The sequence below is a fragment of the Prionailurus viverrinus genome, chromosome C2, assembly GCF_022837055.1.
Source record: "Prionailurus viverrinus isolate Anna chromosome C2, UM_Priviv_1.0, whole genome shotgun sequence".
Classification (NCBI taxonomy): domain Eukaryota; kingdom Metazoa; phylum Chordata; class Mammalia; order Carnivora; family Felidae; genus Prionailurus; species Prionailurus viverrinus.
Genome location: NC_062569.1, coordinates 100,745,995 through 100,766,757, shown reverse-complemented (window position 1 = coordinate 100,766,757; position 20,763 = coordinate 100,745,995). Strand labels below are relative to the sequence as shown.

The 20,763-nt window shown below is 37.0% G+C and overlaps 1 long non-coding RNA gene across 1 annotated transcript; it reads right to left on the bottom strand.

Annotated features, from left to right (window-relative positions):
- Window positions 1-8,516: 8,516 nt before the first annotated feature.
- On the bottom strand, window positions 8,517-11,788 carry LOC125175090 (uncharacterized). Its single transcript, XR_007155654.1, has 3 exons — window positions 11,723-11,788; window positions 9,525-9,698; window positions 8,517-8,853 (listed from the first exon to the last, which is right to left on the bottom strand). It is a non-coding gene; the product is annotated as an uncharacterized LOC125175090 (long non-coding RNA).
- Window positions 11,789-20,763: the final 8,975 nt, after the last annotated feature.

The window sequence follows — 20,763 nt, the reverse complement described above, 5'->3', positions numbered from 1 at the left end:
AACTGCCTACACCACACCTGAGTATGACTGATTGCTTTGCAATAAACATAGCTTCATTAACAGGCTATCCAGTCATCAGAAAAATTTCTCTTTATTTCCAATTTTTACAGTTTCTTTCTTTTTTTTTTTAAACTTTATTTGAGATGGAGAGAGAGAGAATGGAGAGAATGCAAGTGGGGAAGGGACAGAGAGAGAGGGAGAGAGAATCCCAAACAGGTTCCCTGCTGTCAGCACAGAGCCCGAAGTGGGGCTCGAACCCATGAACTGTGAGATCATGTCCTGAGCTGAAACCAAGAGTCGAATGCTTAACTGACTGAGCCGCTCAGGTGCCCCTTCTCAGTTTATTTCTATTACCTGAGGTTATGAGCTGGATCATTCCTCTCTGCAAAGTAAAGCTGAGAAACTATTCTCAATCATGATCCCTTTAAGTTGTGAAGTATTTCAAAAATAATTATGTGGTAGCACTGAATATAATAAAGCAGTGAAACTGGCAAACAATATTTAAAAATTATAGTCCATTCAAGGTTATCTCTCTACCAAGAGTTCTCAGACTTGTGGATTACTAAGAATCATCTGGAAGACTTCTGAAACCACAAATGCTGCGGCTCTCTCTTGGTTTCTGTTTCATTAAGTCTGGATGATGTGCACCTCTAACAAATACCCAGGTAATATTCTATGCCACAGTTTCTCAACCTCACACTATTGACCTTTCAGGATGGATAATTCTTTGTTGTGAGGGCTGTCCTCAGCATCATAGGATGTTTAGCAGAATCTTTGGGCCCTTCCCACTAAACGTCAGTAATGCTCCCACTCCCTGCAGTTGTGATGATCAAAATGTCTTCAGGCATGGAGGGGCACCTGGATGGCTCAGTTGGTTAAGCGACCGACTTAGGCTCAGGTCATGATCTCGTGGTTTGTGGGTTTGAGCCCTGCATCGGGCTCTGTGCTGACAGCCTGGAGCCTGCTTCGGATTCTGTGTTTCCCTCTCTCTCTCTGCCCTTCCCCAACTTGTGCTCTCTCTCTCTCAAAATTAAATAAACATAAAAGAAAAACTTTAAAAAATTTTAAAAATGTTTTCATGTATTGACAAATGTACCCTAAAGATGAATCTACCCTTCTCTGAGAACCACTGTTCTAAGCTATATCATTCTCATCAATTTGTATTTTAATATGCTTTATTAAGTGGAAGACTAAGGATGTGCCAACTCTGGTATAACAGTAGGCCTGTGTGGTAAGTGTGCACAACATTTCCCATGAGTGTTTCCATGGAGGAACTGGTTGAGGTCACTGCTATCCTAATCAACATTGTTCCAACATGTAAACAAAAGAACACAAATGAACATTTGGAACATGATCCATTCTTCTGCCAGGGCAATCTCTAGTATCAAGTAGGGTGTCTAGAAAATACATGTGATTACTGTAAGATCATATTCTGTTTCTCTGTCTTCCTGTCTTTTTTGCTATCTGTTTCTCTTTCACTGAACTGTGCTTTCTCCATGTTTGGACAGTATTTTTTGAATCTTCCTTCATATCTCACATTAAGATGTTATCTTTGTATCTGAGAAGCATTATGCAATCTTTGTGTCTTCATTGATTGTGTAGTTCATTTAATTCACTGAATTACTTCTCAGGAGAAAAATTTTACAAGGACTCATGGATAACCCAATGAATAACGATGTTATTCATATTGATAAATGGTAACTTTTTCCTGTTTCACCCTAGTTCTCATGTTGACCCAGAATTCTTACTGAGAGATTTCTCAAAACCTATTTTTGTTCATTTACTGAAAGACATCCATTGACATTGGATTCAGATTTCCCCTGAAGCAGAAAAAAGAAACATTAATTTAGAAACTGTGATCCAAAGACACAAAACAAGTTCCGGAAGTTTCATACAGTGAAAACTAATAGAAGGCTAAAGAAAAAAAGAGGGTAGATTTTCTTCAGGTAAATCTTCTATTCCCTTCTTCTTGCTCCCATCTCAAACATTCCTACAAGCCCTACCAGGCCCTCTTGTACACAGTTCCAATATCCAATTACTCCTCTCGTCTTCTTTTGCTCTCCCTACCACACCCCTACTAAAGAAAAAAGGTTGAGTAAGGACTAAGATGTTATCTAATATGGGAGAATCACTCCCCTAAAAGAGAAGTTTTAGATTATGAACAGGACAGTGCAGAAGAAAGGTAAGTAAAATTCCTGCAATTTAAGACTAGAGCGAAGAAGAGCTCTAGGAGTGAAGCACGAGACAATACTACTGGTACTCAAGGGAATCAGCTCTGTCAGAGGCAAACATCAGAAGATGCTGTGGGGCTAAAGGAATTGACTTTGAGGGAAGTGGAAGACCTTTCAAAACTAATAATTTCCATTAGAATGATAAGGTATATTGAACACTTACAAGTTCACGATTTACTTGATTCTGTGTAATGTGTATATAAATTGTGGCATTTGAAGTATCATATATTTAGCTATTTGTGTTTAATTTTTTAATGTTTACTTATTTTTGAGAGAGAGACACAGACAGAGTGTGAGCGGGGAGGGGCAGAGAGAGAGGCACAGAATCTGAAGCAGGCTCTAGGCTCTGAGCTGTCAGCACAGAGTCCAATGTGGGACTGGAACCCATGATACGGGAGATCATGACCTGAGCCGAAGTTGAACGCTTAACCGACTGAGCCACCCAGGCACCCCGCTATATTTTTTGTTTTTTGTTTTTTTATGAATTCTGATCAAGTGTTTAAATAGAATTGAAACTTACAAATACCGGAACAAACTCCTTAATACTGGCATTATAATTTTTCTCCAGTATTATGCTTACTTATTCAACATGTCTAAAACTGAAGTGATACTTGTCCCCCAAATACTTCCTCCCTATCAGAATCTTCAATAAAAAGAATTCCTTTTTAAACATTCAAACCCTGGGTGTAATCATTGATGCCTCCTTATTCAGTCCCCCTCTCCAAACTATTAACAAATCTCATAAGTTCTATCTTTTAAATATTTCTAGAATTCCATGGATGAGAGAGTTTGGAGAAATTGAGTCTTCCAAATGAAGCATACAGCATAACATTGGAAAGAAAGAAAAATATGACTTTGGACACATTGGAGAGACTGGGAGAAACTTTGCCAGTGTGACCCATCCCACCGAGACTACACAAGATAGTGCTGAACTATCTAGGGTGACTTCTTCATAAGGGAAAAAGATAGCGGAGTAGGTGCCTGGCTACTCAGTTGTGTGGGACATTGGAGAAACCTACTTTTCTCCAGATGCACCCACAGTACTGAGGCAGGACCTCTGTGACTGGTGGGAGGGAGAAAATTGGGAAAGAAACATAGAAGACTCTCAAAGGGCAATCCAGAGACTTGGTTCCTGCTGACTGCTCTCAAGACTTCTGCAGGAAGTCTGCTCACAAGTCTTTGGGAGAACCTCATCCAAAGATCCTCCCAGCAGATTGCAGTCAACCCAACACTCCAAGTGTCAAATCCATACCTCTCCCCACTCTGTGACCAGCTCCTCCTCTAACTCCCAAGTGTAGTGGTAAGTGAGCTCTACTAAACAGAATATCAAACTAGTCTTTGGGCAAGGGGAACCACAAACTGGAACTGTAGCACCACCTGCTGGAAAACAAAAGAGGCAGGCAGCCTGGTGAGTTGTAACAACCATAGAAGAAATAAAAGGTTAAGATTTCGTCATGAGAAAAATCGAGGAGTGTGGAGCAGGTCACAGAAAACTCCAGATATAACAGGACCAATGCATAGTACATCCCAAATGAAGGCAGCCAGTTAAGATTTGAGAAGGAGTTTGCTACTTCAATTGTGAAAGCAACAATGCAAAATTGCAAAAACACATGAAGAATCAAGAAAACACTTTATTCCCCAAAGATAACAATATTCCTACAATACCTGAACTCAAAAGCATGGAAATTTGTGAGTTAGCTGATAATTAAAAATAGCTTTTCCTCTTTTGAGGAAACTCAACATGCTACAAGGAATACAAAATGACAATTCAACGAAATAAGGAAAACAATACATAAATAAAATGAGAAATTTAACAAAGAAATAGAAATCATGAAGAACCAAACAAAAACTCCGGAGTTAAAAAATTCAGTGAATGAAATGAAAAACACAGTAGCATCCATAGCAGAGTAGACCAAATGGAAGATAGAATCAATGATCTAGAGGATAAGAACTTTGAAATGACCTAATCAAAGAAGAAAAAGAAAAAAGAATGAAAAGGAGCAAAGAAAATCTATGAGGTCTATGAGACTCTATAAAATATTAGAATAATTGGGGCTTCAGAAGGACTCAGAGAGGGAGAAGGAGGCAGAAAGTTTATTTAAAGAAATAAAAGCTCAGAACTTCCCAAACCTGGGGAAAGTCATGAACATCCAAGTTCATGTACTTATTAGATCACCCTATTACCTTAGTGCAAAAAGAGCTTCTCTATGACACATTATAATGAAATTGTCAAAAATCAAAGACAAAGAGAAAATCCTGAAAGCAGCCAGAGGAAAAAAACCTATAAAGGAACTCTCATTAAGCTATAAGCAGATTTCTCAACAGATACTCTCTGCTGGGTGGAGGGAGAAGAATTACATATTCAGAGTGTTGAAATCATAAAATTGCCAATCAAAAATAATTTATCTAGGAAAGTTATCATTCAGATATGAAGGAGAAATAAAGGCTTCCCAGGCAAGCAAATGCTGAGAGAGTTCATTCCACTATACCCGCCTTGTGGGAAATGCTGAAAGAAGACCTTTAAGCTAAAATGAAAAGATGATAACTAAGGATATGAAAACATGTGAAAGTATATGACACACTGGTAAAGATAAATAGATTTAAAAAACTGTAGAATGGTGTGTTAACCACTTTATATAGTATAAAAGTTAAAGGAAAAGTATTAAAATAACTATGGTTTTTGTTAATAATTTGTTAATAAATACACAATATAAATAGAGGTAAATTCTGAGATAAAAAATAGAAACAGGACGGGAGTAAAAGGGTGGCACTCTCACATACCATAAAAGCTAAGTTGCTATAAGCTTAAAAATGGACTGTTTTATCTTTGTTTTATATGAACCTCATGGTAACTACAAAACAAAAATTTAGATTAGAGTAACAAAAAAAAATTTAAAGGATAAACAAAGCATACCACTAGAGAAAATCACCTATTTACAAAGGTAGGCAGAAAGAAAGGAAAAAAGAAACAATGGAACTACCAAACATACCGAAAGCAACAAGATGGCATTAGTAAATCATTACATGTCAATAATTACTCTAAATACAAGTGGATTTAATTCACTAATCAAAAGGCACAGAGCATCTAAATGGATTAAAGACACAATACCCAATGATATGTTGTCTACAAGAACTCATTTTAGATTTAAGGATACACAAAGGGCCAAAGTGAAGAAACAAAAAAAGGTGTTTCGGACAAGTGGAAAGAAAAAGAAAGTAAGGGTAGCTATAATTATATCAAACAAAATAGCCTTTAAGCCAAAAACAGTAATAAGAGATGAATAAGGCCGTTTTGTAATCATAAAGGGGTCAATTCATCAAGAAGACATAATAAACATAAATATAGACACACTGGAGTTCCTAAATGTATTAAGCACATAATAACAGATCTGAAGGGAGAAAGAGACAAGAATCCAATAATAGTAGGGGACTTCAAAACCTCTTTCAGCAATGGGTAGATCATCTAGAGTGAAAATCTGGACTTGGGGCACCTGGGTGGCTCAGTCAGTTAAGCATCCGACTTTGGCTCAGGTCATGATGTCGCAGCTCATGGGTTTGAGCCCTTCATCGGGCTCTGTGCTGACAGCTCAGAGCCTGGAGTCTGCTTAGGATTCTGTGTCTCCCTTCCTCTCTGCCCCTTTCCTGCTTGCACTCTATCTCTCTCTCTCTCAAAAACAAAGAAACATTAAAAAAATAAAAAATATGGACTTGAAACATACATTACACCAAATGAACTCAACAGATATTTATGAACATTTTATTTAATAGCAGAAGAATACACATTATTCTGAAGTGCACACAGAACATCTTCCAGGATGAATCATATGATATGCCACAAAATAACTTAGCAAATCTAATAAGACTGAAATAATGCCAAATATATTCTTGAAACATATAAAACTTGAAACACAATACACAAACCTATGGGATGCTGCAAAAGCAATTCTGAGAGGAAGATTTCTAGCAATAAATGCATACATTAAAAAAATAGAATGATCTCAAATAAACAACCTAACTTTACACTTTAAGAAACTAGACAATTAACCAAAAAATGAAATAACAAAGATCAGAGTGGAAATAAATGAAAAATAAAGACTGCAGTACACAATAGAAATGATTAATAAAAAAAGAGATGGTTTTTTGAAATGGTAAACATAATTGAAAAAGTCTTAATGTTATAATTAATAATAAATTAAAATTAATTAACTAGTTAAAAGTGCTCACCTAGACAAAGAGAGAGAGAGAGTGAAGACTCAAATAAACAATACCAGAAATGAAAGAAAAGACATTACAACTGATACTAGAGAATACATAGGTTCATAAGAAACTACTGTGGACAATTATATGTCAGCAAATTGGACAACCTAGAAGAAATGGATAAAGTCCTAAAAACATAAAATCTACCAAGATGAATAATGAAGAAATGGAAAATCTGGACAGACGGATAATGACTAAGGAGATTGAAGCAGTCATTAAAACCCTCCCAATACAGAAAAGCTTAGAACCAGATGGCTTCTCTGGTAAATTCTACCAAACATGTAAAGAAGAATTAATGCCAATCCTTCCAAAAAACGTGAGTTGTCAGACTCACTTTACAGGGTCCGTATTATCCTGATATCAAAACCAAATAAAGACATAACAGAAAAAGGAAACTATAGCACAATATTCCTGATTAATATAGATGCAAAAATTCTCAACAAATTGTTAGTGAACCAAGTTCAACAACACGTTTAAAGAATCATACACCATGACCAAATAGGATTTATCCCTGGAATGCAAGGATGATTCAACATATGTAAATCAATAAATGTGACACATCACATTAATAGAATGAAAGATAAAACTCTTATAATCATCTCAATAGATGCAGGAAAAGCATTTGACAAAATACAGCATTGTTTCATAGTGAAAACCCATAAGAAATTGGGTACAGAAGGAATATACTTTAAATAGTCAATGCCATATACCACAAACCTATAGCTAACATCATACACAACGGGGAAATCAAAAAATCTTCCACTAAGATCAATAACAGGAAAAGGGTGCCTACTCTCATTTTATTCAACATAGTACTGGAAGTCCTAGTCAGAGCAACTAAGGAAGACAAATAAATAAAAGCTATCCAAATCAGAAAGAAAGAAATAAAACTGTTATTTGCAGATGATAAAATCTTATATATAGAAAATTTTGAGGACAACGAAAATACTCCTGGAACTAATCAATGAATTCAGTAAAGTTGCAGAATATAAAAACAACATACAGAAATTGGTTGTGTTTCTATACACTAACAACACAAATGTGAAGAAAAAAGCAATCCCATATTCACAATAGCATCAAAAACAATAAAATACTTAGAAATAAATTTTAGCAAAGGAAATGAAAGATCTGTACAATGAACACTATAAGACTTTGATGAAAGAAATTGAAGAAGACATAAACAAATGGAAGTATAGCCTGTGCTCATGAGTCATAAGAATTATTGTTGAGATGTCCATACTACCCAAAGCCATCTACAGATTAGATGTAATCCCTATCAAAATTCCACTGAAATGTTTGACAGAAATAGAAAAGCAATTCTAATATTTGTATGGAACCACAACAGACTCCAAATAGTCAAAGCAAACCTGAGAAAGAAGAACAAATAGGAAGCATCATACTTTTTGACTTCAAACTATACTACAAAGCCACAGTAATTAAAATAGTATGATACTGGCATTAAAAACAACCACATATACATATGGAAAGAATAATGAACCCAGAAATAAACCCCCGCATCTATGGTCAACTAATATGTGACAAGGAAGCCAAGAACATTCAAGGAGAAATGTTAGTCTCTTCAACAAATGGTGTAGGGAAAATTGGAAAACCACATACAGAAAAATAAAATTGGACTTTTATCTTACACAACTCACAAAAATTAACTTGAAACAGATTAAAGGCTTAAACATAAGATCTGATACAATAAAACTCCCCAAAATAAAACATAAAAATATGGAAGAAGATCCTTGACATGTGTCTTGGCAATTACTTTTTTGGGTATAACACCAAAAGCAAAGATCAACAAGTAGGACTACATCAAGCCAAAAAGCTTCTGTACAGCAAAAGAAACAATCGACAAAAAGAAAAGGCAATCTAAGGAATGGGTAAAAATATTTGCAAACCACATATTGCATAAGGGTTGAATAGCCAAAATAAATAAATAACTCATACAACCTAATAACAAGCAAACAAAAACAATCCATCTAAAAAATGGGATGAGGAACATGAAAGAAATAGAGAATCGATTCTGGATGTCCAACAATAGACTAAAAGGAATTTTTTAAATAGTAAGTTTACAGAAATCATCACAGGAGGGAATTGTAAAGAGTATATATATAGAGAAGATAATTCCCACACGTGAAGGGTAACACTGAAAGATACCACTGAATGGCAAGGACAATAAATGAAATGAAAACCCACATATATCCATGGAGGTTCAGAAGACCAGAGAGAGGGGGAAAAAACAAAACCAAATTACCTACCAATGAACAAGAATCAGAGGGCATGCATCAGATTTCTTATGGATCTTCAGGATTCTTGAATTATAAGGCAGTGCTGGAGTTCAGATCATAAGCAGTTACATCTGAGGGAAATAAGAAAAAAAGTAAATTAAATACAGAAATAAGCCATACGAGACTTCCATGGAGTCAATGACAGTAATTCCTATTTTTTTTAATATTAGGCTAAAATATGAATAACACACTTATTTTAAATTCTTTTTCTTAGATTTTCAGATGCTCCTGAGCTGGTCTCCGATGCCCCTAACAAACCCTCCAGTATAAAAAACAAGTTAAGGTTACCTTTTTCACTAAACCCTCATAATTAAATTTTTTTTAATGTTTATTTATTTTTGAGAAAGAGAGAGACAAAGTGCAAGTGGCGGAGGGGCAGAGAGAGAGGGAGACACAGAATCCAAAGCAGGCTCCAGGCTCCGAGCTGTCAGCACAGAGCCTAATGTGAGGCTTGAATTCACGAACCACGAGATCATGGCCAGAGCCAAAGGTGGACGCTTAACCAACTGAACCACCAAGGTGCCCCCCAATTTTTGTTTCTTAAATGTTCATATGTTTGAAACAGAATAGGTGTATTTCCCTACTGTCACTTTTTCATCCTTCTCCTCCTTTATATTTTCTCTTTTTTCCATTTCTTCTGCTACTTTGCAAAAGTCAGTCAGAGTCTCTTTATAATGCTTACCCATATTAATGCATTGTCTGCTGGGAAAGAAAAAGTAGTAAGGAAATGATACAGAAGTACCTGTTTCATGGTCACTGTGCCTCTTAACCCAGGCTGGTCTCAGCTCTCTTGTCCATAGCACGAAAGTCATGGACTATTTAAGTCCAATTGGTCTTCCAGCTTTAATGTACCTTCTCTGAGTACAATCCCTGAAAGGTCAAGGCCCAGGATTTCTGCCACAGCAATTTGCTCCCCCTGGAAAACATCAGATTCTGAGAATAGTAGATATGCCCGTTCTCCATGGTTGCCATGTAGAAACACAGTAAGGGGACATTTGTAACAAGCTTAATCCTAAGAAATCACTTCTTAAATGGCTCTGAAATGCTTTTGATGTTTTGCAATGCAATCAATCTCAATAAGGTTGCAGAATTCCCCTCCCTCATATTTATATTATAAATTTATCATTTTTATTTAAGAGTCTACTCTTTTGCCAGGACATTCATCTACTGACCTGGTCAAATTGCAAAAAAGGATCGCATTCACTCCCAGCACATAGGGAAAACCTAAAAATAAAACCTCTAATTTACAGGGAGCCACATATTTCTATCGCTCTCTGGACTTAGCCACGTTCTAACACTTACTCTTGTGTGTCATAATTATCTTTGTCCAGGTCTCTCTTCTAGAGTTGTCAGATAAAAATAGAACTCTCAGTTAAATTTGAATTTTTTTTTTTTTTTTTCAACGTTTTTTATTCATTTTTGGGACAGAGAGAGACAGAGCATGAACGGGGGAGGGGCAGAGAGAGAGGGAGACACAGAATCGGAAACAGGCTCCAGGCTCTGAGCCATCAGCCCAGAGCCTGACGCGGGGCTCGAACTCCCGGACCGCGAGATCGTGACCTGGCTGAAGTCCCACGATTAACCGACTGAGCCACCCAGGCGACCCTGAAACCCTCGACTTCTGACACAATGTTAAGACTATGAGTAGCTCCAACATAGTGAGTGACTGCGCCACCCAGGCGCCCCAAATTTGAATTTTAGATCATCAACAAAGGTTTTTAGTCTGTTCCAAATACTCCATGAACATGAACATTCATACTAAACATTTAGTTGCTTATCTGAAATTCAAATTTAACTGGATGTCCTGCATTTTTATTTACTAAATCTGGCATCCCTACTCTCTTTCCACATAGACTACAAGATCCTTAAGGGAAGGGCCTCTATTTTCACTTCTGTGTCCACCCTCCATGCACAATATCTTCACAGAGTAGATACTCAATTTTTGCTGAATTAACAAGTAAAAATATAAATGAAACAACTACAAAATAGGTAGTGTTAGCAAATTTTATTTGTACCTTAGTTGCTCATAAGTTGAATGAATCATTCAACTAGGCTAAGCACAGTGTATGATTAGAGCAGAGCAGGTCATAGTATGACTGCATACAAATTTTGAGTATTTAAACAAATCTGAGAGGAATTACTGTGATGTCTCGTTCAAACCCTTTCTGAACCCCTCGACTTCTCTTCTTTTACATTTTTTTAAATGCTTTTATTTATCTTTGAGACAGAGAGAGACAGAACATGAGCAGGGGAGGGGCAGAGAGAGAGGGAGACACAGAATCTGAAGCAGGCTCCAGGCTCTGAGCTGGCAGCACAGAGCCCAACCCGGGGCTCGAACTCATGGACCAAGAGATCATGACCTGAGCCGAAGTCCCACGATTAACCGACTGAGCCACCCAGGCGACCCTGAAACCCTCGACTTCTGACACAATGTTAAGACTATGAGTAGCTCCAACATAGTGAGTATACCATTTCTAAGAGAGGGAAAATACTAAGTTAGATGGTCATGGAAACTCAACTGAACTGAGAAGAATTTTTACTTCCTTTAGTAATATTTTCCCTTGACACCTGGGACTAGTAATCAAGGACATAAATAAGTTAATATACTAGTAATCAAACCATTTTCCACAGGAAATTATAAATTAAAAAGAAAAAATTTCCAGTCAGTATCAAAGGAACGTTTTGGAGACATTATTCCATGAACAACATGTAAATCATATTTTTACATAAAAACAAAACAAAATAAATCTAAAATTGCTTCTGTCTATCACTTGATTTTGTTCATTTTCATTTTTCTTATTTCTCCCCTTTTCTCTGACTCTCATTCTAAAGTTGAGGAAATTTGGCTTCTAATTTTTAACAAATTCCTCCTGACTATCTGCTGCAGACTGGTATTCTAAGGACTAGTTTCTGTAAAAAGTGGTACACTCAATTTGTCACCAAAGACTTATGTCCATCTGCCGCTTTGCAGAATATGCTCTTGTGCCAGTCCCTTCTGAGTTTCTGTTTACTCCACTGCAAGATGGAGACCAGGATTCCTGTCTCACATGGTAACCATGTTGTAACAATCCAATGAGAACATACGCGTTAAAGCACCTCCGCTAGACAGTACAGATATATTGGTTTCCATGTATTATGAGTGTGGTCTGAGTGGGGGGAAGACAAAAGATAGACACCTGGACAGGAAAGAGAAAATTACTTGGACTCAACTTGGAAGCTGCCACGAGAGCACCTCTCTCGTAAATAGCCTGACGTTCCATGAAAAAGAATAACTGACCCACTCGATTATATTTAATCCATATCTACAACCACTTTTTGAGAATCTTCTGTGGTAGAAACTAGAAATACCGAGATAAAAGAGATATGGGTCCAGCCCAAAAGGAGCCCTGTGTGAATTTCCTTGGAACTTCGGTCATTCACTTGATTCATTCCTGCAACAAATGTTTGCTGGGTTTGTTGAGTTGACAGAGCCTGTGCTAAGTACTATCACTACAACAACAGGGCACTTTTCATCTTTGACAATCTTGTGGTGTATACCAAAACAAAATTCTCTCTCAGCCTCTTTATCTATTATGAAAAATAAATACTGATGGCCTAGACTCCACCAACTACTTGTCTCCAATTGTTTTCCATTAGTCTTATAGATCAACTACATATATAAAAAGATTATTAAACACACACACACACACACGCACATGCACATGCACATCTTGAGATATTGTGTTTTCAGTTCTAGACCACCATAATAAAGGAAATATTGCAATAAGTGTCTGAAATAAATTTTTTGGTTTCCCACCCAGTCCATATAAAAGTTATGTTTACACTATACTGTAGTGTATCAAATATGAGATAATGTTATGTTTAAAAACACAATGTACATACCTTGGTTAAAAAATATTTTCCTGCCGGGGGACCTGGGTGGCTTAGTTGGTTAAGCATCCAACTCTTGGCTTCAGCTCAGATCATGATCTCCTGATTTCATGAGTTTGAGCCCTGAGTAGGTCTCTGCGCTGTCCGCACAGAGCCTGCTTGGGATTCTCTGTCTCCCTTCCTCTTTGCCCCTCTCCTGCTCACACTCTCTCTGTCTCTTTCAAACTAACAACTAACTAACTAACTATTTATTGCTTAGAAATCCTTGGGGCGCCTGGGTGGCTCATTTGGTTGAGTGCCCAACTTGCTCAGGTCATGATCTCACCTGACTTCACCTCAGGTCATAATCTCATGGTTAATGAGTTTGAACCCCACATCAGGCTTGCTGTTGTCAGCTCAGAGCCCGCTTTGGATCCTCTGTCTGTCTCTCTCTCTGCCCCTCCCCTATTTGCGCTCTCTCTCAAAAATACACTTTAAAAAAAAAAAAAGAAGAAGAAATGCTGCCCATTATCTGAGCTTTCAGCAAGTCATACTCTTTTTGCTGGTGGAGGGTCTTGCCTTAAAGTTGATGGCTGCTGGCTGATCACAGTGACAGTTGCTGAAGGTTGGGGCGGTAGTGGCAACATTTTAAAATAAGACAGCAATGAAATTTGCCATTTTGATTGACTCTTTCTTTCATGAATGATTTCTCTGGAGCATATGATACTGTTTGACAGCACTAAATCCTATGTCGTCATTTCAATAATCATCACAGCATCTTCACCAGGAGTAGTTTCCATCTCAAGAAACCATTTTCTTTGCTTATTTGAAATAAATAACTCCTCTCTCATTAAAGTTTTATGTGATTGCAGCAATGCAGTCCTATCTTCAGGTTCCACTTCTCATTCCAGTTCTCCTGCTATTTCCACCACATCTGCAGTTACTGCCTCCACTCAAGTCTTGGACTCCTCAAAGTCATCCATGAGGATTGGAATGAACTTCCTTCAAACTCCTGTTAATGTTTTAGGCACTTCCAGCTAAATACTTTAATTTGCATGGAATGAACTAGATTTCAGTATTTAGAGTTTTTTCTTTTTATGTAAAATTTGTATGCAATTAAATGTACAAAGCTCACAGGTAAATTTGCTGAGTTTTGAAAAATGCATGCATCTGGCTAACTCAAATGCCTATCACAATATGAGCATTACTATCACCTCAGAAAATCCCTTCATGCCCTCTCCAAGTCCTAGATACAACTGCTGTTTTGATTTTTCCACCATAGATATTATTAAATAATATATACCTGGGTTTAAAAAAGGATTTTCTATCTAAATGGAGTAATAGAAATTAATTGTTTTTGATGTGTTGATTTATTTGATTGAGCTATTCTTTACCTTACCTTATATTTCATATTTTTTATTTAGTCTACTTCAGTTGTTTTTTTTTCCCCATTTTCCTGCCTTTTTTCTCCCCCTTTTCCCTCGACTTATTTGAATGTTTGGTATTCTCATTCTATTCTATAAAGATTGATTTTTTTTGTCCCATGTAATTAATACATATTTTTCTAACAATCTAGGCTTAATGAGTGCCTATATTGTTCAACTGGACAAGAAAATTGGTACATTTAAGAGTTTCTCTGCTCACTTTCAAAGCCTCTCCATATCCTTATTCCATGTTTTATTACATGACAGTTTCTGTTTAACACATCAATACATGTTTACAATAAGCTTTAGTAATTTCTTTGGTTATCATTGCTCCTTGAATTCCATGGATTCAATGGTTCATTGAATTCAATGATGTTTTTCTCACTAATTTACATCCTCAAGAAATATATCATTTTTTTTGAGAGAGAGAGAAAGAGAGCAAGTGGGGGAGAGGGGCAGAGGAAAAGAGGGAGGGAGAGAGAGAGAGAGAGAGAGAGAGAGAATCTTAAGCAGACTTCACACTCAGAATGACCCTGGGGTCATGTCCCAAGCCAAAATCAAGAGATCAAGAGTTGGACACTCAACTGACAGAGCCACCCAGGTCCCTCATCCTCAAGAAATTCTTGTGGTAAGAGTTTTGTTGGTAAATATTTTCAGTTCTTCCATGTATAAAATATTTTTATTTTATCTACAAAATTTGGCTAAGATTGGAATTCTAGGCTCAAAATTACTTTCTTTTGAAACTTTGAAGATAATAGTTCATGATCTTATCACTCCCACTGTTATTTATCAGAAGACTGATGTCAATTAATTTTTATTCATTTGTAGATAATTGTTTTTTTTGTCTTGTGGAAGCTTTAAGGGTTTTCTACCTAATCTTTAGTGTTCTGAAACTTACACTATAGGTGGTCTAGTCTTCTTTTTTTGGCTTTCAGTAAGATTTTTGATCTTGGGACTCATGTGTTTCTCAGTTTAGATTAAATATTCTCTGTCATTTGTTTAAATATCATCTCTCCTCCATTTGGTCTATTCTTACTCTTGGGGACTACTATGAAGTGGTTATTTAAAATCTGGATGTATTCATCAGCTGTGTGTGCTTTACTTTACAGACTATCTCTTGAAGCTTTCATTTCAACATCCAAATATTTAATTTTTGTGCTCTGTAATTGGTTATTTTTATGACTGTGATAGCTTTTTTTTCATCACTCCTGAGCTTTATTATTTTTTTTGAAAGATTTATTTAGCTCGTTCTATTAACTGTTTCTCCATTGTTGGTTCTTCCATTCATTGAGCTTGATTTCTCTCTGATGTATTGGTTTTCTCAAATATCTCATTATTCTGGGTTGTTTGTTCTTCTTTGTAGCAGAGGTTTTATTTTTGATTATCTGGTTATAAGTGTTTCTGCAGCCTGCCAGAACACTGTCACACTGAAAGTTTGGGGAAGGTCTACCATGCTGACAGGATGTTGATATTTTGGACTCTTCCCATGAATCACAAATGTTATTAATGGTATCTAGAATAGTGAATCCTTTCCAGAAGGTTTTCAATTTACTTTCCCCAGATCCATCAGAAGAATCACTTATGGCAGCAACAGCCTTATGAAATGTATTTCTTAAATAGTAAGACTTGAAAGTCAAAATGACTCCTTGATCCATGGGCCACAGAATGGATGTGGTGTTAGCAGGAAACCTGGAGAACACACTAAAAGCCACTTAATCATACACTTTCAAATGGTGAATTTTATGTTATGTGAATTATATCCCAACAAAGTGACCAAAATGAATAAAATCTTTAAGATGCTAAGGGCAGAATCTAGGTCATGGGTATCTAGGTGCTAACTTTAAAATCGTTTTAATGTTTCTATATATTTGAAAATGCAAAGTGTTGTGAAAAAAATTATGGGCCTGACTTTCCTGATATTATTCCCCATTTCACGCTCTGGATTTTAATAGACCTTTCTTGCTTAACAAAACTTTGAATCTGATCACACCATGACTTACTCAACTCACTTTATTAAGTACTTGACAGGCAGGCATGAAGAGGCACACAAACATGGCATGCAAACTGCTTTTAAGAAGCACATAGCAAGTTAAGATGGTCCACAGTGGAGCACAGAGTCTGAAGATTCAGAGTTTGATAGTTCCTGGTCGTGCTCTGGTGAGGAAACAGGGAGAATCCCCAGGAGCAAGCAGTGTGGTCTGAGAAGTCTGTGTGCCACATGGGGAGAAGCAATTCTCCTGGTGGAAGAGCATTTGGTAGAGGCCATATTGCTTCCCCATGGGCAAGGATCCCAGAGGACCCCAGAGGGCAGTCCATGGGCAAAGGTCCCAGAGGACCCCAGAGGGCAGCCACGTTTCCTGGTATTGGGACGAAGACACCCTAGTGAAGTGAAACCTGGTGCCACCTGTGTGTTGTGATTTGCCATAATCTCTGAACCTCTGCTCTATGCTATTGCACGAACATTTTCTGGGAAAGCTGGCACCTAGCCACTGCTCAGTGAGACCCTCCCCCAGAGAGTTGGAGCAGGTCCTAGCTGTAGGGGTCTCTGAAGTGTGGGGTTTTGAAACACAACCCCTCTGACATAAAACTCTGGAGGAAGGCACCACCTGGAAAGTGGGCAGCTTGGAGAAGGACAAAGTAGAGGTGGGGAGTTGACAGAGGCCTGAGACAAAGGAGGGGTGCTTGATTGTAGGTCGGTGAGAGTGCAAAGCTCCTGCACCAGGGACTAGGGAGCTGGGTGAAACCATTTCACCTCTACCAAACACGTGCATGTGCCCACACCCACATTTCCATGCCAGGAAGCTAAGCAGCGCCGCCTAGTGGAGAATGGAGCCATTACACCAAGCTTCCCCCAACTGCACCCTCTAGTCACATCACTCACAGAAGACCAACACAAATCCCTCCACCTGCTTAGTATGATTCAAAGTTTAGGTTCTAGGGGAAACTAGATGTAACTTCATTCAGGTTTCATTCTGTTTCTGGTTTGTTTATTTGTTCATTTCCTTTGCTTCTGTTTTTGCTTAAATTGTCCTCTTTTTTCTTTCTTTTCTTTCTCTTCCTTGGATACACAAAGAGCAAATTCTTTTTTCTTTTTTAATTTTTTTGTAAGATTGTTTATTCTTTTTTATTTTCCTTATTTTATTCTATTTTATTATTTTATTATTTTAATTTTTAAATATTTTCTTAACTTTTTTTTCTTTCCTTTCCATTTTTTTTTCTCTATTCTATCAAGCTTCTTTCAGTAAGCAGACTTAAACACACCTGGGATCTAGCTTCCTTTATTTGATTTTTTGTTTTGTTTCTGATTTTTTAATTTTAACTTTTTGCTTATTAATTCTTTTCCTTCCTCCAAAATGACAAGACAGAAGAATTCACCCTAAAATAAAGAACAGGAAGAAGTGATGGCCAGGGACTTAATAAACACAGATATCAGTAAGATGTCTGAACTAGAATTTAAAAGCACAATTATAAAAATACTAGCCAGGATTGAAAAACTATAGAAGACACCAGAGAATCCTTTTCTGTGGAGATAAAAGAACTAAAGTTTAATCAAGCCAAAGTTAAAAATTCTATAACTGAGATGCAATCTCAAATGCATGCCATGATGGCAATGATGGACAAAACAAAGCAGTGAGTCAGCGACATAGAAGATAAAATTATGGAGAATAATGAAGCAAAAAAAAGAGAAACAAAGGCAAAAGGTCATGACACAAGACTTAGAGAACTCAGTGACTTATTAAAAAGGAATAACATCTGAATCATAGGAGTCCCAGAAGATGAAGAGAGAGAAAAGGGGACAGAAGGTTTATGTGGGCAAATTGTAACAGAAAACTTTCCTAATCTGGGGTAGGATACTAATATCAAAATCCAAGAAGCACAGAGATCTCCCATTAGATTCAATAAAAACCGACCATCACCAAGGCATATCATAGTCAAATTCACAAAATACACAGACAAGGAAAGAATTATGAAAGCAGCAAGGGAAGAAAGGTCCTTAGCCTATAAGGGAAGACAGATCGAGTTCACAGCAGACCTATCCACAAAAACTTGGCAGGCCAGAAAGGAGCGGCAGGATAGTCAACAGAATCAGAAAAATATGTAGCCAAGAATTCTTTATCCAGCAATGCTGTCATTCAAAATAGAAGGAGAGATAAAGAGTTTCCCAGACAAACAAAAACAAAAGGAGTTTCTGACCATAATTCAGCCTTGCAAGAAATTTTAAGGAGAAGTGGAGAAAAGACAAAACGAGAAGACCAAAGACAACAAAGATAAGAAAGGAACAGTGAACATCACCAGAAACACCAATTCTACAGACAACACAATAGCACTAAATTTATATCTTTCAATAATCATTCTAAATGTAAATGGACTAAATGCCCCAATCAAAAGACATAGGGTATCAGAATGGATAAGAAAACAAGACCCATCTATATGCTACCTACAAGAGACTCATTTTAGACCCTAACGACACCTATAGGTGTGCAGGATGGCTTAGTGTTGATCTGGCTGCATTTCATGGACACAGACGCAAAAAAAAACTTCCATGCTGTTCTGCCATCTTGGCTCTTTTTCCTAAAGACACCTACAGATTAAAAATAAGGAGATGGAGAACCATCTATCATGCTAATGGACATCAAAAGGAAGCTGGAACAGCCATATTCATATCAGACAAATCAGATTTTAAAACAGACTATAACAAGGTATGAAGAAGGGCATTATATCATAATTAAGGAGTCTATCCACCAAGAAAATCTAACAATTATAAATATTTATGCCCCTGATGTGGCAGCACCCAAATATACAAATCGATTAATCACAAACATAAAGAAACTCATCGATAATAATACCATAATATTAGGGGACTTCAACACCCACTTACAGCAATAAACAGATCATCTAAGCAGAAAATGAACAAGGAAACAATGGCTTTGAATGACACACTGGACTGGATAGACTTAACAGATATATTCAGAACATTTCATCCTAAAGCAGCAGAATATACATTCTTCTAGAGTGCATATGGAACGTTCTCCAGAATAGATCATATACTTGGTCACAAATCAGACCTCAACAAGTACAGAAAAGATCAATATCATGTCATGCATATTTTCAGACCATAACACTATGAAACTTGAAATCAACCACAAGAAAACAATTGGAAAAGCCATGAATATTCAGAGATTAAAGAACATCCTATTAGGGATGCCTGGGTGGCTCAGTCAATTAAGTGTCCAACTCTTGATTTCGACTTAGGTCGTGACCTCATGGTTTATGAGTTTAAGCCCCACATCAGGCTCTGCACTGATAGCCCAAAAACTGCTTGAGATTTTCTCTCTCCCTCTCTCCACCCCTCCACTGTGTTCCCTCTCTCTCCCAGAAAATAAATAACTAAAAAATAAAAAAGAACATCCTACTAACAAATGAATGAGTTTACCAAGAAATTAAAGAGGAATTTAAAAAGTACATGGAAGTCAATGAAAATGAAAGCACAACAGTCCAAAATCTCTGGGATGCAACAGAGCTGGTCTTCAGAGGGAAGTATATAGCAATCCAGGCCTTCCTAAAGAAGGAAGAAAGGTCTCAAATACACAACCTAACCTTACATCTAAAGGAGCTGGAAAAGGAACAGCAAATAAAGCCCAAAACCAGCAGAAGAAGGGAAATAATAAAGATTAGAACAGAAATCAATGATAAAACAAACAAACAAACAAACAAACAAACAAACGGTAGAACAGATCACAGATCAAGGAAGCCAGGAGTTGATTCTTTGAAACAATTAGCAAAATTGATAAACCCCTAGCCAGATTGATCAAAAAGAATAAATAAAATCACGAATGAAAGAGGAGAGATTACAACCAACACTGAAGAAATACAAATAATAATAAGAGAATATTATGAGCCAACAAATATTATACGCCAACAAATTGAGCAATATGGAAGAAATGAACAAATTGCTATAAACATAAACTACCAAAACTGAAACAGGAAGAAATAGAAATTTTGAGCACACCCATAGCCAGTGAAGAAATTGAATCAGTAGAGGTGCGTGGGTGGCTCAATTGGCTAAGCGTCCTACTTTGGCTCAGGTCATGATCTCATAGCTCGTGAGTTTGAGCCCCGTGTCAGGTTCTGTGCTGATAGCTCGGAGCCTGGAGCCTGCTTCAGATTCTGTGTCTCCCTCTTTCTCTGTTCCTACCCCGCTCACACTCTGTCTCTCTCCTCTCTTTCAAGAATAAATTAACATTAAAAAAACATTAAACATTAAAAAAAAAGAAGAGGAAGAAATTGAATCAGTAATCAAAAGTCTCCCAAGAAACAAGAGTCCAGGGCCAGATGGTTTTCTGGGAGAATTCTATGAAACATTTAAAGAAGACTTAACACTTATTATTTTGAAGCTGTTCCAAAAAAAACAGAAGTGAAAGGAAAACTTCTAAACTTATTCTATAAAGTTAGCATTGCCTTGATTCCAAAACCAAACAAAGATCCCAATAAAAAGGAGAACTACAGACCAATTTTTCTGATGGACATAGATGCAAAAATTCTCAACAAGATACTAGCAAACTGGATCCAACAATACACTAAAAGAGTCATTCACCATGATAAAGTGGGATTTATTCCCGGGATGCAGAGCTGGTTCAATATTCACAAATCAATCAATGTGATACATCACATTAATAAAAGAAAGGATAAGAACCACATGATCCTCTG